This window comes from Mastigoproctus giganteus, chromosome 13 (genome assembly GCF_048544385.1).
Source record: "Mastigoproctus giganteus isolate SK-2022 chromosome 13, ASM4854438v1, whole genome shotgun sequence".
NCBI lineage: Eukaryota > Metazoa > Arthropoda > Arachnida > Uropygi > Thelyphonidae > Mastigoproctus > Mastigoproctus giganteus.
Genome location: NC_143587.1, coordinates 57,399,380 through 57,417,674, shown reverse-complemented (window position 1 = coordinate 57,417,674; position 18,295 = coordinate 57,399,380). Strand labels below are relative to the sequence as shown.

The 18,295-nt window shown below is 37.1% G+C and overlaps 1 protein-coding gene across 4 annotated transcripts in view; it reads right to left on the bottom strand.

Annotated features, from left to right (window-relative positions):
* Nucleotides 1-16,408, bottom strand: part of Ack-like (activated Cdc42 kinase-like) — a 335,669-nt gene extending 319,261 nt beyond the window's left edge. For 3 of the 4 annotated variants that reach the window (XM_090387918.1, XM_090387921.1, XM_090387920.1), the window contains exon 1: nt 16,158-16,408. The gene's annotated coding sequence lies outside the window, so the exon portion shown is untranslated. Of the gene's footprint in view, nt 1-6,864; nt 6,919-16,157 lie in introns of those variants that run through there. The other variant, XM_090387919.1, reaches the window with a different exon arrangement.
* Nucleotides 16,409-18,295: the final 1,887 nt, after the last annotated feature.

Genomic DNA, 18,295 nt, shown 5'->3' with positions numbered 1-18,295 from the left:
TGAATTTGAGGTATTGCTCAAAACATCAAAGGCAGATATTGTTGGGATATCAGAGACGTGGTGTCACACAGATATAAGTAATGCGGAACTGGAATTTGGGGAATACAATGTATATAGAAAGGATAGACAGGACAGGAGGGGAGGAGGGGTTATGCTATTAATTAAGAAACACATAAAGTCAAAGGAAGTGAAGCCAGTTGACATCGATGGACAGGGCAGTGTCGAGTCAGTTTGGTGTGACATAAGCATAGGGAAATCAAAATTGAGAGTAGGAGTGTGCTATAGGCCTAATGACTCTGATGAGTATAATAATATATTGTACAGGGAAATAGAGTGGGCCAGTAAATCAGAGAGTCTTATAATGGGGGATTTTAATTTCCCAGATATTGACTGGAATTTGTGGGTTGGTCACTCGCACACTAGCAAGGCTTTCGTGGATTTATTGGATGATTGTTTTCTACATCAGCATGTTCGTGAGGCAACAAGAGGGAGCAATACTCTTGATCTGATTATCAGTAGTGATTCTTCATGCATTAAGAACCTGCAGATAAATGAACCACTAGGTGGCAGTGATCACAGTGTGTTGAAGTGGGATTTACTCAAGGAGGTAACTACCATCAGAGGTAAAGGGAAGGGTTTTTGTTTTCGTAAAGGCGACTATGATGGTCTGAGACAGTATTTAAATTCTATACAGTGGGACCAACTGATGATGTTACCAACAGCAAACTCAAAATGGGAAGCATTCAAGGAACTAATCTTGGTGGCTACCAGGCTTTACATACCAACTAAGAAATATTGTTCAAGGTTTAGGCCTAAATGGTTGTCAGATGGACTAATGAGACATGTGGCAGAGAAGAAAAATGCATGGGATACATACAAATTAATGGGTGACATGGAAGCCTATGATAGATATAAGTTGGTCTGTAACCAAGTCACAAAGGAGATTAGGCAGGCAAAGGCAGACTACGAAAAATCCTTGGCAAAGGATGCAAAGAAAAACAGAAAGGAGTTCTTTACATACTTGAACTCGAGAAGGAAAGGGATGAATCAGATTGGTCCACTGGATATTGATGGTTCAACAGTTGAGGATCCTGCTCAGGTGGCTAACAATCTAAACGAGTATTTTGCATCTACATTCACGCATGAGGAGTTATTCAGGAAGGAGAATGATGTAGGTAAAGTAAACATTGGCAGTGAGCTGGATGATTTTGTAATAACTGAGAGGAAAGTGGAGGAGAGATTGTTGAGGATAAACATAAAAAAGGCACCTGGGGTGGATGGGATCTATCCAGTTATATTAAAGGAGGCAGCAAAGGAAGTATGCAAACCCCTAGCCATAATTATGAGAGCTTCTTTGGACTCAGGGGAGGTACCCATAGACTGGAGATGTGCAAATGTAACCCCAATTCACAAAGGAGGATCAAAGGCTGACACAAGTAATTATAGACCTGTTAGTTTAACTTCTGTTCCAGGTAAATTAATGGAGGCACTGGTTAAAGAAGCACTGCAGGATCATCTAGACAAGAATTCAGTTATAGCTCAGACACAGCATGGTTTTGTTAAGGGCAGGTCTTGCCTGACCAATTTGATTGGATACTATGATGTAGTCACAAAAGAACTGGATGCAGGGAATAACTTTGATATTATATATTCGGATCTTAGAAAGGCTTTTGATACTGTTGCACATGGAAGACTGCTGCACAAATTGGAGCAGTGTGGCATTGGAGGCAAATTGCTGCTATGGATAAGGGGATGGTTGAGTGGCAGAAGACAGAGAGTGGTAATCAATGGACACTGCTCAACGTGGACTAATGTTATTAGTGGAGTTCCTCAAGGTTCAGTGTTGGGTCCATTGTTGTTTTCGGTGTTTATGAATGATATTGATGATGGGATATCAAGTTTAATGTCTAAGTTTGCAGATGATACAAAGGTTGGCAGGGTCGTTAAGGACACTACTGACGCTATGCTGCTGCAACAGGATCTGGAAAGGTTGAACAGATGGGCTGAGAGGTGGCAAATGAAGTTTAACATTGACAAATGTAAAGTACTACATATGGGTAACAGTAACCCCAGAGCAATGTATCAACTCTGCAGTACTACACTGACAGTGGTGGAGAATGAAAAGGACCTGGGGGTAATTGTGCAGGCAGATATGAAGTTCTCTGAGCAGTGCAGACGAGCTGCAAGAGTAGCTCATGGTGTCTTGTCAATGATATACAGGAATTTTTCTAGCAGGGATAAGGAGGTGATTATTCCCTTGTATAAGGCAATGGTTAGGCCACATCTTGAGTACTGTATACAGGTCTGGAGGCCTCATTTCAAGAAGGATGTAGAGCTGCTGGAACGGGTACAGAGAAGGGCAACAAGATTAGTAAATGGAACAAAGGGTTGCTCTTACGAAGAAAGGCTTAAGTTTTGCAAATTACAGAGTCTGGAGACTAGGCACCGGCGAGGTGATCTGATAGAGGTGTATAAGGCTTTGAATGGTTTGAGCATGCTCAATGCCAATGGGATTCTTCATCTTTCTCAGAATAATCACCTCAGAAGGCATAAATTCAAATTGAGGAAGGACGGATGTCGGATAGATGTGCGGAAATTTGCCTTTGGCCAGCGGGTGGTTGGTTGGTGGAACCGACTTCCATCACTTGTTGTTGAAGTTGATAGCCTAAACAAATTTAAAGCTCAACTGGACAGGTATTTCGAACGAACGGAGGGGTGAAATGGGAGAGGGTTTTTTTTTTTTTTTTTGGCTGATGCTGAATAAGCTTGCTTTCTTGCATCATATGCCTCTACTAATGCTAATGCTAATAATAAGTCAAGTGTGCTTTATGCTCTCTGAACTATTAATAAATTGCTTATAGAAGCAGGTTTTGATTCTATAAATTACCAATTTGAATCTGTTGTCTTCTTTCTAATTAAATTTTGGTATGTCCATAAGTATGTTTGTTTGGAGATTTATTAGGTGCATCGGCATCTGTGACCATAGTGCGCCACCATAAGTATGTATGTATGTAAAGAATTAAACTGTTAGGCACCTTGAATTCGTTAACCAATTAGTCAACCTTTTCGACATTTAGAAAAATCAGGATGCTAGATACCTAATAATAGTCCCTTAACCATACTGATGAGTTAAATTTTTTTTCCAACTTAAATAATACAGTGAAGTAGAAATGTATGTAGAATTTTGACGGGGAGGGGGATTAATTCAATATTGGATAAATTTATTTTCTAGAGTTGGGAGGGCAACAATTAATTCAATATTAAAAGAAATAGTCCTTTTAAGATTCCTGGCCTGTAAAGTGAAAAAAAAAAAATAAATTTTCTTCACTCTCCTCTTCTGCATTTGCACTTAGAAATCCTGTACATACTCTCATTATAATTTTTTTAAATGAAAACCCCAAACGAAAGGTATTAGAACCTATAGTATTCAGTACCATGCGCACGAGTTGAAGGTTGAAAAGATGAAAGAAGATACTTGTTGACATTAGAATTGAACTTCTGTAGATTGTAATTGTCAGGAAATATGTATGGAGGAAGGTTGTTCCAGAAAACAGAAGTTGAATAAATAAATGAGGAAGAAAAGTTGGTTCTGTGAGTTGGAGAGCATAAGGATGTTGACTGGTTGCAGCACATGTTTAGACTGCTTTGAAAGAGAGAGTGGGAATTATAGATGCCAGTTCAGAAGAACAGTGCCCATGGAAGTATCTATAGAAAAGGAATGTAACAGAAACAGAATGTCTATGAGACAGAGTGGAGAGGCTTTGTTAGACATGGGTTATTAATTAACCTAACTGCTCTCTTTTGGATGGAATCTAGAAGCCTGAGAGAGATTTTGGGGCACCGCCCCAGATGCAGGAACAATATTCCATGGTAGAGCAGATTTGTGATTTGTACAGAGTGAACAGCTCTTTGGAAGAAAAGTAATGCCGAGAGTGAAAGAGAAAACCCAGTTTGTTAGATGCAGAGGAAGCAATATTTGTAATGTGCTTGTGCCAAGAGAGATTAGAAGTCAGGGTAATCCCCAATAGAGACATATGATCTTGCTTAGAAATTGGAGCATCATTGAAGATAAGTATAGGAGCAGAAGAATCCTTTTTGCAAAATATAAGACAGGACTGAGTTTTAGATGGATTGAAATTGACTAAGTTATTTTTGCCCCAATGGAGTTCGGAATTTAAGGAATTGGCAGTGGATATTCAAGAAGTTAAAGCTGTTTATGCAGGGAAAGTTTCTCAAACTGGAAGGTGGAATGCAATCTGCTATCATCAGTAAAATTATGGATAGGATTTCCAGTCAATGGAAGAAGGCCATTAATATACAAGAAGAAAAGAGCGGGAGAAAGAACAACCTTGAGGAATACCAGCATTAGTAGAGAAGTTATAAAACAGAGAGCCATCTATCATCACCTGCAATGAGTGGTCAGAGAGAAAACTGAATACTCAATTATGAAAAATAGTTAGCAAACCATAAGATGGAAGCTTATTTAGAAGACCTTTACACCAAACACAATCAAAAGCCTTTGAAATGTCAAGAGCAACTACTTGAGTTTCACCAAACTTTTACATTGAATTTGTCTGTAGATAGGTAACATAAGCCAGAATATCATCAGTGGATGTACACTAACAGACTCCATACTAGTGATCATTGATCAGATTGAAGGTTTCTTGGTAGTTTAAGAGTTGGCAGTTAATTGATTTCTCTATTACTTTGGAAAAAGTAGCAGTAAGTGTAATGGGAGGGATTTGTCATCCTTTTTAGGAACTAGCTTTATATGAGCAAATTTCCAAGCAGAAGGAAAAACATCTTTGGAATCAGAAAGTGAAAAAAAGTTACACAGAACAGGAATAAGTTCCGAAGCACAGGTTTTGGGAACAAGTGGAGAAATACCATCAGCAAGCTGGAACTTTCTTAGCATCAAGATTAATCAGAATCCTTCTGACGGAAGACCATGAGAGGCATTAAATGGAGTATACTGGGAATGGTAGGAGGTGGTTTATCAATATCATCAATACACAAGTTGGAAGAAAATAGGATGCTAGCAAGTCAGCTTTATCTTTGGCTGAAGTGGCAATAAAACCATCTGATTTTAACAGAGATGGGCAAAAGTTTCAGCCAATGTGCACAAAATAAACCAAACATATTCAGGGGCTCACATCTGGTGAGTATGGGCTTGGCACACCCAGGGTCCTGAGCTGGATATCATCATTCTTCTCTCTCTCTCTCTCTCTCTCTCTCTCTCTCTCTCTCTCTCTCTGGGTAATAAGGAATTTTTTTTTGGCTGGTGCAGCATAAGCCTCAGGCTTCCTTGCACCATATGGCTAATAATAATAATAATGTGTGTAAAAAAAAAAGAAAAAGCATATTCCAAATTATTTAACAGGTTTATATCCACCATTTACATCATCTTTATTGAAGAATGATGCAGAAGTTCCTATAGTACTAAAAGAAATAATGGACACAAAAGGATTCTCTTACCATAAGTCTTCAGTTCTGCAAATTACAGTGTTTGGAAACTACACCCCTGTGAGGAGATATCATTGAAGTATTTAAGGCTTTAAATGGATTGTGTAAACAAAATGCTGATGGCATCCTTACTCTTTCCCAGAAAAGACACACAAGAGAACATAAACTTAAATTGAAAAGTAATGGCTGCAGGACAGATAGGCAAAAATTTGCTTTCAGCCAGAGAGTACTGATTACTAGAACAAACTCAAATCTGACATTGTGGAAGTTGTTATTTGGTTTTTAGGAGCATTAGCAACTAAGGCCATATTGCTCCGGGGATATGCGGTGGTCATTCCCTGACCTTTCCACATCCTTCGTATTTGGTGGTGACGGGCTCGACATTGTGGAAGTAGATAGTTTTAATACATTTAAGGAAGCATTAAATAAATTATTAGAGGATATGGGCATATGAGGTAGGGTTTTTTTCCCCTGCTTCCTTGCATCATTTGCCACTACTAATGATATGCTGAATAATGCTAATAAAGAATATAATACTAATGGAGTTATGCATTGGTCAGTGAAAATAATAGATACATTTAACTGCAGTATAATAACTGCTTACTGCGCTATTACTCAGTGTTTTACTCAAAAAGTGATAATTATGCATCACAGCATAAAACTACTTTACAAACTCATTATGACAAAGTTAATCAAGTTTTGAGAATTCTTCATGGCCATTCTCACTGGCAATAATCATAATATATTTAATCAAATAAAATAAATTCACTTTCAGACATATAAATTGGAAGCTTTTTTATAAAGCTTAGGAAATGTTTATCACCCACTTAAGACTACAGTTCCAAGCAGTCCACATCTGGGATATTGTATAAATACAGGGCTAGAATGCAGGGGTGTAAGATATCTTACAAATGCATAATTGGAATACAGTTTGTAGATGCAAAGAGTCCCACATTCAAACTGAAGAGTCCTGTTTGGAAGTGAATTAAACCTTCAACACATGGCTTATGCTGCACCAGAGAAAAAAAATTTTCTAAGTTACAGAGAGAGAGAGAGATCACCAAGAAAGAGAAGAATGATGATATCCAGCTCAGGACCCTGGGTCTGACAAGCCCATACTCACCACATATGAGCCCCTGGGAATTTTTGCTTAACTACACAGCCTAGATATGCTGAAAAGCAGTAAAGTTGTTACAATTGTTTTTTTTTTTTTTTTGCATGTATTGTGAGATAATTTGTGTAATTTAGTGCATTCACAGTAAAAAATGCATAATGAAATTTTGATCTGGCAGATATTTGCTGAGTCTTAACATTTTAAAAAATAGTGTCAATATATCAACCATTTAAAACAGCCTAATATCTATGACCATAAGTGCCACCTACAAAAAAAAGGCAACTTACCCTGTTGGTCTGCTAAGCACAAATGTTATCACCCCCCACTGCTGGTTTTAAATATACTTTACTGTATTCCCCCACTAAAAATCAAAAGCAATTAGTCCTATGTCTTAGATATGGTAATCTAGAATGGATCTTATATATAATACTAATAGTACAGTAAGTGGCCTTTCTCTAAACATATGCGACAATAAACATGTTCACAGGATTGTTTCTGAGTGGATTCAGATATGTTACATTTAATAAGGCTCAGACTGTTTTAGAGTCAAGTTTGAAAGTAAATTAAAGATTAATAACTACTCAGCCTTGAGTAGTTATTAATCTTTAATTATAGCTTAAACATGTTACCAATATTAAGTTCTCTCCAAAATTTCTTTATAATTTCAGCACAAATATGATATTCAAGAACTACAGTTTAGTACAGTTAACAGTAACAGACCTCACTTCAGGTATACATGTTAATGTTTTCTCTTCAGTTCAATTGTTCCTAAGCTTTACTAAAGATACAAATTAGTGCAATGCATGAAGAACTTCATAACTTAGTTGTCAGTTGTTATACCTCTGGGTACCTACCTGCCCACCGATGAAGGACCAAATAGCCCTAAAACAGACATCTGGGTGGTGGTATCTGCTGATAATAAGTGACAATAGTCTTCTCTGTGCTGTGTTGCTTATTTGAAGTAATACAATAACAGGCAACTCACTGAAGGCATTCACATGTTGAGATGTAATGAAAATTATGCCATTTCACCAACTTTGGAGATTTAATATGTACAGAACTTATGTATTGCACTAACTTGTTTATTTGGTTATTTTTTTAGGAGCATTAGCAACTAAGGCCATATTGCTCTGGGAATATGCGGTAGTCATTTCCTGACCTTTCCGCATCCTCCGTATTTGGTGGTCGCCGGCTCGAACTCCGGTCTGATCAAGAAGCGTGTGCTATGCACTGCTGCTCCTGCCCACCTGGCTACGGAGGCGCCCCAACACTAACTTGTATGTCTAATAAATTCAATGGTCTGAGGCTTTAAATGTAAATTTTATTTTGAAGAAACAGTTCAAGATATAAAGTAAGGGCATATAAATGAAGAATGACATTATGTAAAGTAAATTTAGCAGAATGATTAACGTCATTGAATAAACAATTAAACATTACATCAGACGGTGATATTAGAGACTAATAAAATATGGAGAATTATACAGGGTGTCTCAAAAATATTGGTACAAACATTTAGGGGAGGTAGGTAACATCTAAAGGAATGTGAATCGCATAGGAACCCATAACCGGAAATGTCACAGGAAAGTAGTAGCAGAGACACAAGAAGCAGAAATGACACAAGACAGTAATTAGTGGCAAACATTTATTTGACATAATATTAACAATGGAGTACGATATGGATGCATTTCATGATGTTACAACAGATGCTCAAAGGTTCCACCATGAGATGCGATGCATGCGTGACACCGACCCAGCATGGATTGGCGGACACGGTCGAACACACCTGGAGTTTCTTTGATAGTAGCAGCAGCGCAGACGAGTCTCGCCACGAGATCCATTTCCGTCTCCACAGGCGATTCACACACGACAGATTTGAGGACCCCCCCCACAGAAAGAAATCAAGGCTTGATAAATCAGGTGAGCATGGGGGCCAGGCAACGGGTCCACCACAGCCAATCCATCAACGCCCAAAACGCCTGTTCAAATGGTCACGAACACACCTTCCATAATGGACAGGCGACCCGTCATGTTGAAACCAAATGTTGCGTCTCACATTTGCTGGAACATCGTCAAGTAGCCCTGGTAGAACTTGTTCAAGAAAGATCCCATATTTAGCGGAGTTCATGCAGGATGGTGACAGGTATGGGCCGACTAAGCAGTCACCGACCATACCTGCCCACACATTTATTGCGAAGCGATGTGCCGCACACCGTGTGGGCCCTCCGCTAATCCATACACTAGGTGCATGTCTGCCAGCTCACAGTTCTTATATTGATGCATGCTCTTCATGTGGCGACTACTGCTTGAATGAGTAAACCAGAAATTTTCCCTCTCGCGAACTGATGAACAGCGCCGTGTACCGACTTACGGTGACGTTTCCAGTTATGGGTTCCTATTTCATTCACATTCCTTTAGATGTTACCTACTTCCCCTAAATGTTTGTACCAATATTTTTGAGACACCCTGTATATCTTAAAAAAAAAAAAAAAAAAAGGGAGTAAAGCTATGCATATGAGCACTCTAAACTAATACCAAAAGAAAACTCCTAAAAAAAAAATAAAAATTATTACTAAAATTACACTGGTCAACACCAAAAATGTTTCTGGCTTGAAAATAGTCAATTATTCTTAATTTCAGCATGAGAAAAACAAATATAACATTTAAAACTCTTAGTTCTCGGTTCCAAGATATAGCCCCTCTTATGATTTAGGGGAATATTGGTGAATACTAGGGAATTTTGGAGTCTAGAGAATAGACAGGTTGGTAACACTGAAACAGGAACCGATACAGCATGTTTTTTTTTTTTTTTTTTTTTGTATTTCTGTGTATCATTTACCTTGCAAGTGATGTTAATTTCTTTTTTTTTTTCAGGTTTATGGACAAAAATTAAGTAAAAAGCCAGGATGCCATGTAAATGTGTTAACAATGTTGACAATTTTTGTTATGTGTGTGGTGATGTGACATTTTCCACTCAGAAATGCCAATTGACTCCACTTGTGAAGATAGCCTACTACCATAATTTTGGCTGTAAGGTAGGGGATGAAGACAAACCCTGGGCACCTCATATTTGCTGCAACACATGTGCTGTAAATCTCCATGGATGGTTGAATAACAAAGGACGCTCAATGTCTTTTGCCGTCCCAATGATTTGGAGGGAGCCTTCAAATCATGTAAATGACTTATTTCTGCATGGTGCCTCCTCTTCAGCATAGCATGTCAAAAAAAAGGAAGTGGACTGTGGAATACTGCAACATCCTGTCAGTTATCTGACCAGTGGCACATGGGGATGGTCTGCCTGTACCTCACCCTCCAGAAGAGTACACTTTTGAGTCTGATGAAGATGGGGACAGTGTGAGGAATGATGGTCAACCTGAGCCTTCAACATCACAGGATCTTGATTTTGTGCCAGAACCTGAGTTGCCAAGTGAGTCACACAGAATCACTCAAGGTGAATTAAGTGATCTAATTCAAGACCTATATCTATCGAAAGATAAAGCAGAGCTTCTGGGATCAAGGCCCCAACAGTGGAATCTTCTGCAATCAAATGTCAAGGTGTCCATGTACAGGAGCAGGCAGAATGCTTTGACTCCATATTTTAAAAGTGAAAACAAGGTTGTTTTCACTTTTAAATTTGATTGCAGAAGATTCATAGACTCATCAAAGATAAGTTTAAAAACTGTTTTACTCCACAATGGCAACACTCTTCCTTCAATTCCTCTAGGCCATGCTGTCCGCATGGAGACATGAAAATATGAAATTAATTCTGGAAGCAATGAAGTATAAAGACCACCAATAGCAGATCTGTGGAGACCTGAAGGTGATTGCAAGGTGAGTACCTGAAAGGACAATTTCCACTGTTGAGTGAAGCTAAAGTCAAGGAAGGAATCTTTCTTGGTCTGCAAATTTGTGAACTTTTAAAGGATGAAAACTTTGAGCAAGTCCTACAGGGTAATGAGAATGCAGCTTGGGAAGCCTTTAAAAGTGTTGTACATGACTTCCTGGGAAAACAAAGAGCTGGAAACTATGTTGAGACTGTAAACAACCTTCTAGAAAAGTATCATCAATCAGGCTGCAACATGTCACTGAAAATCCACTTTCTCGACTCTCATCTGGACTTCTTCCCCAACAACTGTGGTGCAGTGAGTGGCGAGCACAGTGACTAATTCCACCAAGACATTTCAGCAATGGAAAGATGATATCAGGGTAGGTGGAACACTTCTATACTTGCTGACTACTGTTGTACAGTAACAAGAGATGCCCTGGAAGTGGAATACAAGCAACAAGTGAAAAGAAGGCACTGTCATGAATGGGCCACATTTTGAGAAAGTACTTTCGGTTCCTGTGCAGTTTTCTTGTGTTCTTACATTTTAATTAAAAACAACTGTGATCCATGTTGTATCAAGAAAATGTAAATATGAGATTGTTTTAATATTACTTTTCACTCCGACTACTACTGAAATTACTATATTCTTAGACAATAGCAAAAGTACTGTATCTCAAAAAACTAGAGCTAATAAAAAATTTCTGAAGTCATATTCATTTTTCTCAACCCAAAATTAGTAAAGTTTGCCTATTTTAAGAAAGGAAACAAATTCAAAGAATTTTTTTGTTGAACAGTGTTATTGCTAATCATCATATTAGGATACACTGAATGGTACATTATCGAGGGCTAGCACCATTCAATACATCCGAACAAAAAAGCAAAAGCTATCTGTTACCGATTGCTACCTGCTAGTAATTGCAGGACTTAACTCAGGCACATTGGCCTGAGTTGGAATAATGTAATAAGTCATTAAAATTTAGCAGCTTACTAGCAGAATAGCAGCTAGCACAACAGAAAGCAGACTGACAAATATATACACCAGTTATAAACATAAGATGAGTGGGAGGTGGGGTGTTAATAGAGGGTAAGCAATATACAAAAGACAGAATCTAAAAGTTCTAGGACTAAATTAACTAAAAATACCTGAACATTTAATAAGAAAATTTTTTTTATTTTGTAATTAGGATGTCTAAAAATTTTCACAGTAGACAGCATTTTGGTTGTACATGGGCAAAGGTCTATATTTATGTGTTGTTAATAGCAAGTAATTGCTTATTGTCATTTCTTAGGATGATACTCTTTGATATAGACTTAGTATTAGTAATAGCCGCATGGTGCAAGAAAGCCTATGGCTTATGCTGCACCAGCCAAAAAAAAAAAAAAAAAAAAAAATCCGAACAAAACAATAATAATTTATAAAAAAAAAAAGGAAATTAAACCTATCATCCTATGCAATTCCCTCACACTAATGTACTATCCAGATGGCCTTTGAATTTCCCCAAACGGTCAGCCTCTACCATCCATGTAGACAACTTATTCCAGTAATTTATAACTCGCTGGCTAAAATAAAACTCCCTGCAGTCCAATCTAAACATTTCCCCCGTAACTTGAATTTATGTCCCCTAGTTCTAGCATCATTTATAATCTTGAAAATTTTGTCCTCATTCATTTTACTGATGCCTCTCACAGCCTTAAACACCTCAATCAAATCTCCTCTAAGATGTCTTAGTTTCCAAACTCTGCAACCCACATATCCGAAGTCTTTCTTCATAAGGACGCCCTTTTGCCGATCTCACCAGGTGAGTTACCCGTCTTTGCACCCTTTCAAGAAGCTCAATGTCTTTCTTTAGGTGCGGTCTCCATACTTGAACACAGTATTCCAAGTGTGGTCTAATATAAGCCTTATATAATGGGATTATCACGTCCCTATCTCTACTTGCAAAAGTTCAATAGATCATTGATAGGACACCATGGGCCTTCCTTGCAACCTGTCTACAATGCTCAGAGAATTTCATGTCTGACCTTATCGTAACGCCCAAGTCCCTTTCCTCCAATACTGGGTTTAGTTGAACTCCACCAAGTGAATAAGTTATTTTGGGATTACTGTTTCCCAGGTGTAATACCATACACTTTGTTGGATTAAGGCATAGCTGCCATTTTTCTGACCATTCCTGAAGTCTACCTAGGTCTCTCTGAAGAAGAAGCTCAGCTTGACAGTGATCATTAACTACTCTACCAATTTTAACATCATCTGCAAATTTAGACATCACGCCCACTATCCCTTCATCAATGTCGTTTATGAAAATTAAAAACAACAGTGGTCCCAACACCGATCCCTGGGGAACTTCACTTCTTACATCAACCCAATCTGAGGAATAGCCATTTATCACAACCCTCTGCCTCCTGCACTGAAGCCATCCTGATATCCATCTAAGGATTATCCCAGTGATTCCACCCTGTTCCAGCTTATAAAGCAACCGCTCATGTGGACTGAGTCAAAAGCATTGCTGAAATCCAAATAAACAATGTCGAAATTATTTCCTAAATCCAGCTCGTGAGTGACCCTTTCGAAATAGTGAACCAGATTTGTTAAACATGATTTTCCCTTTACAAAACCATGCTGAGTATCCTTGAGAATTTCAATTTGATCCAAATGATCCTAAATTCCACCCTTGATCATTGCCTCCATGATTTTCCCTACTCCTGAAGTCAGACTGACAGGTCGATAATTTCCAACTTCACTTTTAGAGCCACCCTTATGTATGGGAGATACATTTGCACTTTTCCAATCCAAGGGAATCTCCCCAGAGTGTAGTGATGCTCGCATAATTAGACTCAATGGTTCAATGCACTCGCTTGCCGCCTCCCTTAAGATTATAGGGTATATTCCATCAACTCCAGGAGCCTTACTGGTCTGTAAGCTCGAAAGTTTTTTCATTAAATAATCTTGCGAAATTTCAATATCATTAATTACATATTTTTTAACTTCTCTCCTACAATTTCCCACTGCTGCAAAAGGCTTTTCATTTGTAAATATCGATGAAAAATAACTGTTGAGTTCGTCTGCAATGGCAGCTGGTGTATTTAATACTATCCCCTTTCCCTTACGTAAAGGTCCGATCTGGTTTGACCTGCTCTTCTTGGCATTTATATATGTGAAGAATTCTTTATCCCCCCCCTCTTTGCTCTGTTTGCTAGTGATTTCTCATAAATTGCCTTTGCCTGTCGAACCTTTTCTGTGGCTCTATTACACATCACCTTGTAGCTGTTATAGGCTTCAGTACTTTTTATTGCTCTGTAACCTTTCCATGTCACCTTTTTCTGCTCAAGTAATGTGGCAACTTCACTATTCATCCAACTTGGAACCCTCCTCGTGGAGTATTTTTTTAATGGTATATACACATTCAAGGCATCTGTGATTAATGTTTTAAAAGCGTACCACAGTTCAAATGTATTCATTTTCTGCACGATATCTACCCAGTTAATAGAGGCCATGTAGTACCTTAAGGCATCGTAATTTCCTTTTCTGAAATTAAAACCCATTACTTTACCTTTAACTTCTGCTATCCCCTCTCATCATCATCCACCATAGAACTCCGTGATCATTTCCTGCTACTGGTTCCTCTACTGTCAGCCCTGTTATGTCATCTGATTCATGTGTGATGATGAGGTCTAAGATATTCTTTTCTCTAGTACTTTCCCTGACATGTTGATACAAATAACTGTCATCTAGTTGATTTAAAATTTGCTTGTTAAATTTTGCTTTTTAGTGAAAGAATCAGCTTCAAAAACTGTCTAAATATTGTTGAAGCATACAGTGAAAAACCTTTTAGGATATTTAAGCTGTGGAAAACCTTGCACTTCAACAAATGAACTGTCTCCCATGTTAAAAGAATTATATAGGCTAACTGTCAAATAAGATGTAAGGATATATACCCTCTAAAGTCAAAACATGAAAATATTACGTAATTTCTTTATTCCAAGTTTTCAACGGCAGATAAGTTGGAAACAAGAGTTGAACTTTCAAAAGAACTGGTTGAAATTTGTGAGTGTGATTTGGGATTTCTAAAAATAGTAGTGTCAAGAGATGAAACATGGTGAATGTTCACAAACTGCAAAAAAACATGTCAGTCCTTGGAATGGAAGTCTCCATGAAGAAAAACAACACACACTGACAAGTGTAACAGTAAAGTTATGCTAGAACTATTTTTTAACTATAAAGAAATAATTTGTTGGGAATTTATAACAGGAGGTCTATATACTCAGAAATTCAATAAGTGCTTAGGAGATGCAATAAAAAGAAAGAGACCTGATCTAGGTAGGAAATATTAGAAATTATTCTATGACAGTGCCCCTATATATTGTGCGGCAATAATTCGGCACACCTTTCCACTCTCTAACTGGCTTACAACATCCTTACTTACCTGATCTTGTGCCATGTGATTTTATTTTTTACCAAACTAACAAACTGATTTAAGGGGTGGTTATTTTCTGGTGAATAATAAGTAATGGAAACCATGATGACAAATGCCATCAAGAGACTGTCTTTTTTTTTGCTGTGTACAAAATATGTAAATAGTTCCATATGTTCTTGGCAATGCCATTATATATTCAAAACGAAAATCCTGTCAATGCTTTTATATATACAAACAGAAAACCCTGGCAATGCCTTTATATACAAACTGAAAATTCGGGCAATGCCATTGAGTACATACAGCAAAAGTTGTAATGTAGTCAATTATTGTGTCTAATTTAACTACTGAATCGCATAATTTATAACCAGTTTATCTATCTACCACTTTTCCAGTAACTAATATTTAAATAAAATAATAAAAATAAATTATACATACCCGAAAATTAGAATAACCCTTTGGAGATTACAGAAAATATTTTTCTGTGATTTACTAATTTAAAAAAACATTAAAGACGTTAAAGAATATTTTTAATTAAACAAATAACCGTCAAACACACAGGTAGAGGTGTTTTTCTTATTTTCTTTTGTCGTTTTATTTTGTTTGGTGCAGCAAAATCCTCTAGTTTCCTTGAGCTGCATGGCTAATGCACATTCTATAACCTGAGAGTCGCAAACGTGTGAAGAGACGGTCCTTGATCGAATCCTAAGCAGGGATGTTTTCTTAAAACTATCAGAGTGGGTGTGGCTTATGTATCCAGAGATATTAACTTACTAAAATTATCCAAAAACAAAACATTTAATCAATCGCGATTAATTAAATATGTTATTACAGACGAGAAATTCCCGTTGGCTTTAAACTGCAAGTAAATTAACATAATCATACACTTCCATAAAAGTTTTTTAGAGAGATGGAAATTCCAAAAATTTGTGCATTAAACGTTTCCTTTAACTAATAAAGTAACGTAACTTTTAATTAATTATAACAAAGGAGGGAATTCCTTTTGAAATTCACGGTAACAAAATAGTTACAACGAAAGAAAGGCATTCTGTTATTATAAAGAATATTATTTAACTTATTCTGTCATTTTTAACGTATAACAATAAATTATTCATAATTTGAATGGAACTAATTTAGAAAATAAACTGTCCCCATTCAAACAATTCATGAAATTGGATACGTCTAATCAGAGAAGAAAAAAAAAATAATAATAATAAACAGCAAATTCTTAACAAACATTTAGCACATCTAAGAAAATCGGTATTTTCTGGAGCTCCATTTAATTAATGGTACATACGCAGTTTTTCGTTGTTACATCATGTTATAAGTAAATTTTCATCCTTACCTGTGGATGACGATGTCAAAGTTGTTTCACAGCAGCATCCAAAACTTCAATCGCATTGATAGTACTTGAATTTACCGCTGCAAGTATAGTATTTGCTCTTGATTCGAAAGCTAATGTGTTTGCTTGTTCAAGAGTTTCCTATTAACGGAATGTGTGGTATGAAATATAGGAATAATATCCAAAAAAAAACATAACCATCACTGAAAACAATATCTTTAATTCTAATTTAACATGCCACGCAACAAACTTCAGTGTCACCGTGTGGCAAGAGTGCACTTGACTTTAACCAGAGCAACTTCTGATACTTCTTCAGCGCTGACTGACACCATGAGTCACGAATAAAAACCTACGCTAATTTTTACTAATTACTACACCAGATGGCGCACATCTTAAATTTCAATACTAACAGGAAACGTATGCTGACAACCAGGTTTGCCTCGACTAACTAATCTGTGGTTTCGATAATCCTGTAAAGCTAAAACCGTAAATCGAAGGAAGAAAGAAATATGTGGTGCAATAAACAGCCACAAGAATGGCTATGCCAAATTTGGTATAATGCAAAATAAGAATTATACTTGTCATAATGGATATCTGAAATAATTTCTGAATATCTGAAAATAATGTATAATAGTTTAGGCGAATAGATTAATAATAACTATAATATAGATTAATAAACCCAATAACTATAATATAAATTAATAAACACAATAACTATAACATAGATTAATAAACACAATAACTATAATATAGATTAATAAACTATATTATTAATTTCACGTGGTATAAGAGTGTTATTAAATATAGTAATTTTAATGGAATATGTGAATGTCAAAATGTATTTATAGTCTCGTGATCGCAATGCCGTTGGATAACGTCCATAATTGTCGTTTGGCAATAATAGTTTACAAAAACTTGAAAACTATTGCTGTATTTCAAACAGTGCAACTGCCATCTTAAATAGTGGTATGCAGTGCGGGATTAAGGCATGGGCAAGCAGGGACCTTGCCCGGGACGCCATTGTTTAAGGGGTGCCAAATTTTACAAATCATGAAAAAAATATATATATATCCTTAGTAAAGGGGACGCAGAAAGATCTTTCTGCCCTGGGCGCAAAAATACCTTGGTTCAGCACTGGTGGCATGCTGACCGTGCTCTGCAAACATTTTGTGAGCAATGAATGAGTTAGCAATAAAGATACACGCTCATGTCATATTGATTCAGACAGTAAGTTATCAAGATAATTTTGATAACTGCGTACTTACTTTGAATGGGGAAGAGAAAATTGAGGCTGAACTAGAAATACTAAATGTTTTATTATTGAAATAATATGATATTTTAATTTGGGGGGGGGTACCCTGGTAAAGTTAGAAATCAAAAGGACGCCACCAAAGAATTTGAGTGACATAGATCTAGAACGGTAGTAACCGCTCGCTCTGTTTCTTTTTCATTTTATTGTCTCGATGGCATAGGAACTGACCGTGAAAAATTATAGCAAAGTAAAAAAAAAAAAGAATCCAATCAGCAGGTCAAGGTTCATGAAACAAACCAAACTGTTATTTTTAGGCCACACGAATAATTAAATTCATATGCCATGCTGTGTCTCATGTCTGTTAATTGCGTGTGTTCTACAGTCGATTTCTCTGTTTTGCTGGAAGAAAAACTCCAGTTTCTTGGGAAAAAAACATGCTTGCCATCTACGCCTGAGACCGACTAACTCAGCCACGGAGTGAAAAAAACCCATTAAAGTTCCTCGCGTCATCGACGGGATCCGAATCCGGACCTTTTCCACCCGATTTGGAGAGTAAGGTGACGATACCACTGTGCTACCCGTGCAGACTGGTTCACAAAACAAATCAAATTATTATATTAAGGCCACCCATTATTTCTAATATATACCCATATATGTATTTTTTCCGTAAATTGCACGTGTTCTCTGATCGATTTGCCTGTTTTTCTGGACAGTCACGATACCACTGTGTTACCCGCGCAGACTGGTTCATGAAACTTTTTTTTTTTCTTTCTTTTTTTTATTTATTGATTGGCGAACCCCATGGTTTCCCCCATTAGCCGCTGTTTAACATCATGTGGAGAGAGAAGAGTAACTATGTAACTATACAAAATTATCTACAGAAAGTAGT